The 7,723-nt window shown below is 48.8% G+C and overlaps 1 protein-coding gene across 1 annotated transcript in view; it reads left to right on the top strand.

The window, feature by feature from the left end:
* Positions 1 to 867: 867 nt before the first annotated feature.
* Znf516 (zinc finger protein 516) overlaps positions 868 to 7,723 on the top strand; it is a 110,364-nt gene continuing 103,508 nt past the window's right edge. Inside the window, 1 exon segment of the mRNA XM_047526580.1 lies at positions 868 to 1,026. The gene's annotated coding sequence lies outside the window, so the exon portion shown is untranslated.

Raw genomic sequence — 7,723 nt, 5'->3', positions numbered from 1 at the left:
TTTCTCACTGGAAGTTGATACTCAGCCCAGGGCAAATTCTAGAACGTGAACTGCTTACAGTCAGTGAAAGTTCTGCTGCCCACCCCACTTAATGAACATTGCGCCCTGGCCGCATCTGCTCTGCACAATGGGCGTATTCATGGGTGGCGTCACGGGCCACCCCACTGCTTCCTACGGACTTATCTGCAGCAATTTCCCAGGAATATCGGCAGTGCCGTGGGGTCAGTGTAGCCCGCGCTCAGGAAGTGCCTGGACCGACCTGGACGACTTAGCTTCTGCTCGTTTGAGTGCTGGAGACGCTGTGTCTCTGGGGAGCCCCGTGGGTGCCGTTCTGTTCACGCCGGTTGGTGTTGATGCAGCGATGGGTTAAGGACCCTTGTGCCTCCCTCTTCTTGGAGGGGCCTGATTCACGCCCGGGTGTGTCCGCGCCCGGCCGCACCCAGAGCACCTCGAGGGTCCACCGGTGGCCCCAAGCGCCCTTCGTCGTCCCTGCCCCGAAACGTCCACTCGGTGACGAGCTGGTGCCCGGTCCACGCCCCCAGCCCGAGTCCTGCGGGTTCCGACCCCTCCCCCACCCCGGGAGCTCCGCGGCGGGAGGAATGGGCTCGTCGTTGGATTAAATCATTCCTATTTCTGTGTCTCGGAGCCGCCGCGGCGCTGGCCCCGGGCGCCGCCGGGGGGCGGGGGCGGAGTGCGCGGCCCGGGGGGCGAGCGGCGGGGGCGGGGCGCCTACCTGCCCGCCCCGGGCGGGGGCGGTGCGTCCTGCGGGCCTTCCAGGGCGGGCGGTGGGCGGGGACGGGAGGCCGGCCCGCCGCCCCCGCCCCGCGTGCCCGCCCCTCGCCCCCGTCATGCGGAGCGGACGTCACACGCTGCACTGTAACCCAAGAAGTGAAAGAGCCGGGGACCCGCAGCCCAACTTCGTACCGTAACAAAGGCGGGGGTCCGAGCGGGCCGGGCGCCGCGGGCGCGGGGGGCGCGGGGGCGCGGGCCGCGAGGCCGGCGCCCGGGCAGAGGCGGCGAGGCCAGGTAATTGGTTTCTATTTTAAACTTCACTTTGTTCTGGCGGAGGTGGGGCGGTGGGAAAGGCGTGGTCCCCCGAGGAGGTTACATAAGTCTTCCCACCTGAGTTGCGTCCTGTGCGGAATGGGCACAAGTTTGGGGTGCCAGTGGTCGGTGGGCACCTGGGCTTGGGCATCTCGACGAGGGGCTGCCGCGTGTTGGTTTGTGTCCTGCGTGTGTGATCCAATCGATGTCTGGCGATAAGGAGGCCGGAGTAGACTCTGGACTATTTCTAGAAGCCCAGATGTGCCCCTTGCCTGGGCCGGGCCTTCCCGGGGTGTCCACTGCACAACAAAGGACGGAGCGCTTGGACCCCTAGAACAGTCACTTCGCTGACTTAATCAGCAAGTTACAGAGGAACTTTAGACGAGGTCTTAATTAAACATAAAGCATTTCCCATGAACCTGCCATTAAGTCTAATCTTGATTAAAGGTGACTTAAAAATTGATTGACGTGCGTTGACTGGAGTAGAAACAAGTGGATAGCCCCCCGACAGGGTATTTTCCAGATTATGGTTTAGACCACCCTATTACGATTGAAGTATTTCGGTTTAGGAATGTGTTACTTTAAAGAACTAGGCATGCTTGCTATTTGATAGGATACTTGCTACTGCCATGTAAGAAAAGAGCTCATGTTATCATTCGTTTCTGTCTTCTCTTGCAGTCTTAATCCTGGCGTCAAAATAGCTGTATTTTTATTTACACAGACTGGCCACAGTTTAAATATAGGACACGCCACGATTGTGTATGACCGAGGACCCCCCTTTTCTCCTTGGTAAAATGGAGAAAGCAGTTGAGGAGCTCAGCCTGGGGTCAGGGTGTTCACAGTTGGGTCACAACAGGAGGAGGACATCTTTAGTTTCACCAGAGTGACCCTACAGCCCTCTAGAATGGGTTCTAGGATAAGTAGCTTGGTATAACACAAGTATTTTTGTACTTGAGTAGAATTTTGATGTGTTAAGATACGAATGTGCCTTATATTTCTTTATTTTATTAGTGGGACTTTGTTTTCTTACTTAGGCTAATTTGAATGGATATACGGAAACATCCAGTGTATAAACATTCTAAAAAAATAGCAGTCCCAATGATCTGTAATAAAACTAACCAAGAGAAACGGACATTCCTATCTAAAGTATTTGGTTGCATCTCATTGTTTTCAACAGTGGATAGAGCGAAGGGAGATTTGCTTATTTGTATTTCTGAAAGCTTCTATAGAAATCTTTCCAAATAGCCTAACATACTGAAAAATTCTAGGATCAAGAACTTTGACTTTGGGATGTGTACCTGATATTAATTACTGATGTCCCAAGAATGGCTTACATCACAGTGTTTTAACATTGTTATTTGTAGATAACTTTTAAAGGTAGCTGATTTAGAGATTAAAATTTTTTCTAGGATTCTAAACTCCTACATTTCTGATTTTATAAAATGTTCCAGAAACCAAAATCCAGTAAGTTGAGTGAGGGAGTTCTTTTAAAACAGGTCACAGTGTTAAATGCACTTTGTCTCTATTTCCATAAATGAAACTTTTAACTCCGTTTACCTTACTGAATCTTAGGAGGAGATATTTGAGTTTTTTAAGTGAAGCATTTGATGTGATTAAGTTTAGTGATTTTTATGTGAAAAAGAGAAGGAAATTCTTCATGGAATATTTTGAAGTGGGGAATACTCTAACAGATGGCTTCTCCTCTTCCCAAAGGGGCAAAATTGAAGATGCGACCTGGTGACCTGGCAATTTAAGTAGAGTTTAGTCCTAGATCCTTGTTGAAAACAAGGACTCAGTTTATGGGATTGTCTTAGGCTTTTATTTATCCATTTTCCCAGGATGTGTATTGGTCTTATTTATAATTTACCACAAGGAGCCTCAGAAAAAGAATGTCATGGGAGTGGCTGTAAGTCTGGTTGTGTTTAGAGTTTCAGCGGCATTTTACCTTAATGCCATGGAAATAGGAAGCTGAAATATAAGCTGATTACACCAGGCTGGAGGGAGCTGGCCGGCCTTTGCTCTCCTCTTACCGTGCTTGTTTGGGCCCTGGGGACATTGTGCCGTTCTCTGTGTATTCTGCTTTTGACTGAGGAGATAGAGATGTGTGGACATGTGTTAGTTATCTGATTGCAAGTGGGGTTTTGCTTATAACAGAGCAGGTTTCTACTGACAAAGCATTGCTGTGGAGTGCAGGACTCAAATATCAGCTTTCTCTGGTTTCTGATAGGCCTCATTGATCTGGAGCCGTCCAACTTTGTGACTGATGCAAATTAATCATAATTAATAGAACCAAGGGAAGAAGCAAGCAGCAACCTGACTTTGTTGGATTAGAGATCTGCATTATGAGCGTTTGAACCTGGGTGCAGCATTCCTCCTCCCAGAGCAGGCGTCTCCCATGCTGTGAGTGTGTTTACGTCTCAGTGCCTGGAGAAGCTGTTCTGGCAGTCAGTCCTTTCAGTGGTGCGTGCTTTGCAGCCTAATCCCTCCCCTCCGAAGCGCTGGCAGCAGTGGGAAGAGTCCAGTTAACTCTCACATTCCTGCCTGCACGAGGAAGTGCCCAGGCAGTGCGCACAGGGCTGGACGTGTGCTCACCTCTGCACCCTGGTCGCCTCCCTGCTTCTCACACAAGGGTCTGCTCTGGGCTGGGTAGGTCCGGGCACCTGGGTAGTTCCGGGCGCTTCCAGAACTGAGGGTGCTGCTGCGTGGAGATCCTAATACCGCATTTAGTTCATGGGACCTGGGCAGCGGCCCTTCCATGCCGTGGGGCGCTGCAGCTCAGTTCAGTCTGCCTTGTCCTGTGAACTGCATTGCTGGGTGTGGGTCTCCTGTGAGTGTAAGTCGGTGGGGGTTGGACTGTGCCCTGGGTGCTCCAGCAGGGAGGAAGGTGGAAGTCTTAGAGGGGCCAGTGCGGAGACCAGCCAGGACTGCCAGTGGAGATGGACTGTGGTTTGGGCTCCCTGGGGGCCATTCCGCACCTCTCCTTTCCATGTGTCCCCCTCCCCACCCAGCCTGCCAGGGCTTGAGTGTATCTGAGGGCAGTGGAGGAGACAGCGTGTCCACATCCAGCCCTGGCCTCTGTTCATTCTTGTCCTAGGAACGACGAGTTTGAGGTGGGGGAGGTGGAACATTTCTCTTAGAGGAGTGACCTCTGCCTGGAGTTGTCAGGTCAGGGGAGTCCTTATCTTTGGAGGCCATATTCTTTGAATTTTTAGGAATTTTGGAAAGTTGTTATGAACCCATTTCAAGAAAGGAATCACATCTGGTGTTTCTTTCCACTTGTGAAGAATCTGTTAATAAAATTAATGTCATGGGAGGAAGAATAAAGACTTACTGTGAGTTCAGAATGTCTCATTCAGGGCTTTAGAAAGCATCTTTGAGATTGCTTTTCCAGTTTTGGGAGGTGCAGTTTTGGGGCATGACCTTGGAAGCCACAGGAGGGGTGCATCCACAGGCTGAACTGCCCGGAGGTGTGGGGAGTGGATTTCCTATGGACTGGTGGCTGTCGGCAGTTGCAACTGTCCATTTTTCATTCTTCATGCCCTGCATCTGGCCACACGTGATGTGAGCAGCTGTGTCCTCCCCTGCCAGAGCCAGAGCTGTCGTGTTTGTGTGCAGTGTGAAATGCTTTCCATGCTCACATTCAAACTGTAAAGAAGTGTAATTTTGTGGCTCTCAACATGCCTTAAAAGTAGTTTTCCAAAAGAGAGCTGGCATTTAATCTTCAGTCCAAATGGTACCAGAGATTACAAAGCACAGTAATTAGAATTGCAACTATTTTTAGAAAGCAAACATATAAATATATGTTAAGTAATGAGTAAGACCTAACTCAGGAGAATAAAGAAATATCAACTGAAAATGTTCTTTCGCTCTGGGAGGGTTTTTTTCTTTCTTTCTTTATTTTGGTGATTGTTGTTTGTAGTTGGAAATCGTTTTTTACCTGTGGAGAGACACCTTTTGTATAATTGTGATGTCGAGGCAGTTCCTCAGCTGAGGGGGAGAGTGGGATGGGAGAGGGAGCTGTTCCCTTGGTTCTCAGCAGAATTAGGCAGGTATCTCTTTCCTGAGAAGCAGGTAGACTCTGCCTGCTGCTTCCCATACCCTGGGTTGTCAAGCAGGGTCTTGCACATAGCTGTCCTGCTATTTTCTTGCTCAGATGTGTGTAGATTGACATAGTGTTAGCTTTCAGGACATAAAGCAAGGCTTTAAAAATTGAGGTTCTCTGTTAAAACCCTTAATGTCTTGCTCCTGGCCGATTAGTAATTTCTTTCAGTGTCGTTGACACTGGGACACTCCTCCAGTCTCAGCTCTTACATGTGTCAGGAAGGGACATTTGTGTAGGAGTCTCTGTCCTTTGTTTCAGCAAAGGGCAGCATGTGTCTGTCTTTGCCATATGGTACCATTTAACCTGTATTGCATGAGCTGACGAGGCACTGTGCTTAGGCATTGATTTATTTCGGCATTCAAGAATGTTCTTTGAAATTTAGTACAGCCAGTGATGCACTGGGAGTAGTGCGGAGGGATTGCGGCGGCTTTAGCAGCTTCTCAGTCAGCTGGTGCTTCAGGGGAGCACGCAGGTCTCATGTTGTTCTTTTCCTGGGCAGTCGTTCGCTAGGAAGTGTTGAGTGACTGTGTTAATTCAGGAGAACAGACAGCCAGTAGGAGTGGCTGAGACTTCTGGTTGCAAGTAGAAGTGGAAGTTGGGCTGATCAGAGAGGACCACTGGTCCTGGCTGTTCCAGGGATTTTAACCTATAGTGAAGCAATAGAGGCTTCCCCTTGGAGACATGGCTTTTCCCCTGGAGGGTGCATCCACCAACAGACATGCCTGTGTTGTAGCTTCGTGGAGCTTCAGTGTGTTGCGTTTGAAGTGTTTAATTCAATGCATTTAATTCACACAGGTGGCTTCTTGTGTCACACACAGGCTTTACAATAGGGAGCATCACAGAGTACCTCCAGTCTCTAACGTCCCCTTTAGCTGTGGAGTAGCCACCAGTGGGGCCCTGCCTCTAGATGCCTCTCTCCTGTTCACTTGGTTTCATTAGTCTTTTTTTTTTTTTTTGGTACTAGGGATATTGGACCAGGGGTGCTTAACCCCTGAGCCACACCCCAACCTTTTAAAATTTTTATTTTGAGACAAGGTCTTGCTGAGTTGCTTAGGGCCTCACTAAATCACTGAGGCTGGCTTTGAACCCTGAGCCTTCTGCCTCAGCCTGAACGCCTGGGATTACCAGGTGTGCTTCATTGTGCCTGGCTCAAAAGTCTTAATCACACTGCTTTTCCTGCTTTGAGGAAGAAAGTAAACACATTTATGTTCAGTCGTGCGTTTGCCCCCCAGGCAAGGTCTTTGAGGATGGGGCGGGGGTTCGGGGTAGGCTGGGTGTTGCTCAGAGACCCTGAGCTGAGTGAATGCATGTGAATGCATGTGAATGTAAGCTGCAGGGTGACCTGTGATTCACGTTGACATTATCAGTGACACAGAGCACATTTTAATGCCACTTTGAGAAAATGTCATTATTCATTGATGATTGTATTCCCTCCAGAGTTAGATGAATCATTTCCACGCTTTCCATGTCTTTAGCATGACCATTAGCGTGATGAGGATAACCTGTCGCTTTGAGTGACACCCAGTGTCATTTAAATTAACCTGATTATGAAGAGTACAGTACAGCCCAGGTGCCAAGAGGCTTCCGTTTTCTAGAAATGGCTTTTAACTTTTTAAATTAAGAGGCAAGAAAGACAATCTTGTTCCTAAAAGTAACTTTAAAAATGCAGTCACAAGTAAATGAGTGAATTCTGGTGTAAAAGCACTTGCTGTCGCAAGGTAAACTTGGGGACAATTCTGTGGAGTCATGGGATTAGTGGTGTAGTGGTAGGATTAAAATCAGCCTCTGTAAATTGTCCTGGGGACAGAAGAGCAGAATCTCTTAATAGTTTTGCAGGAAGATTGGCTAATCAGTTATTTCTAGGTTAATGAAAGTTTACCGGCTGTGTGGAATGTGAACTTTAGAAAGTAAGGTGGATTTTCCTAACGTCTGCACATTTTTAACCATCTTTAGAAGTTGTGATTTTGCGTGTGTACAGGAGATAATTTGTAGCCAGTTTTCTCCTTTAGCTGCAAAGCTTGAGGAGCTGTTGAGTGTGGTCGTAGGCAGCTGTGAGATTCCTCTATACAACCAGCTGTGGTCGTCCCTTTGGAAAGTTCTCAACGTCTTTTGGGCCTCAGTGGCTCTGTCAAGTGCTTAGATGGGGTAAGTGGTGTTGTTATTGCTATTATTTTGAGGTTCTGGGGATGGAACCTAGCGCCTGGCATGTGCTAGACAAGAACTCTGCCACTGAGTTACCTCCCCAGCCCCAAGGGTGTGTTGTCAAACTGCGCCATCTTGGTCTGAGTGGGTTAGTGGTCTGCTGTCCAGGAGTGTTGCTCTTGCTGGTGGGGAGTGCTCAGCTGAATCAGCGTAATGACCGTGAGGGTAAACATTTGCTTCATGATGATTTCCACTTTCCTGTTAATTTACGTCATTTCTGTTGGGTCTTATTTTACAGGGTAGTCTGTCCAGAGGTCAGATGCGTGTCATAACTGAAGGAAACATGACGATGAGCTTTGCGTGACCTTCCGTAGGTCCTGAGATGCAGGCAGATCAGTGGCTCAGACCCGGCTGAGTCCTTGTGTCCATGCACCA

The sequence above is a fragment of the Sciurus carolinensis genome, chromosome 15 (assembly GCF_902686445.1).
Source record: "Sciurus carolinensis chromosome 15, mSciCar1.2, whole genome shotgun sequence".
NCBI classification, from domain to species: Eukaryota; Metazoa; Chordata; class Mammalia; order Rodentia; family Sciuridae; genus Sciurus; species Sciurus carolinensis.
Note: the sequence above shows the minus strand (reverse complement) of the source record. Positions and strands in the feature narration are given on the sequence as shown.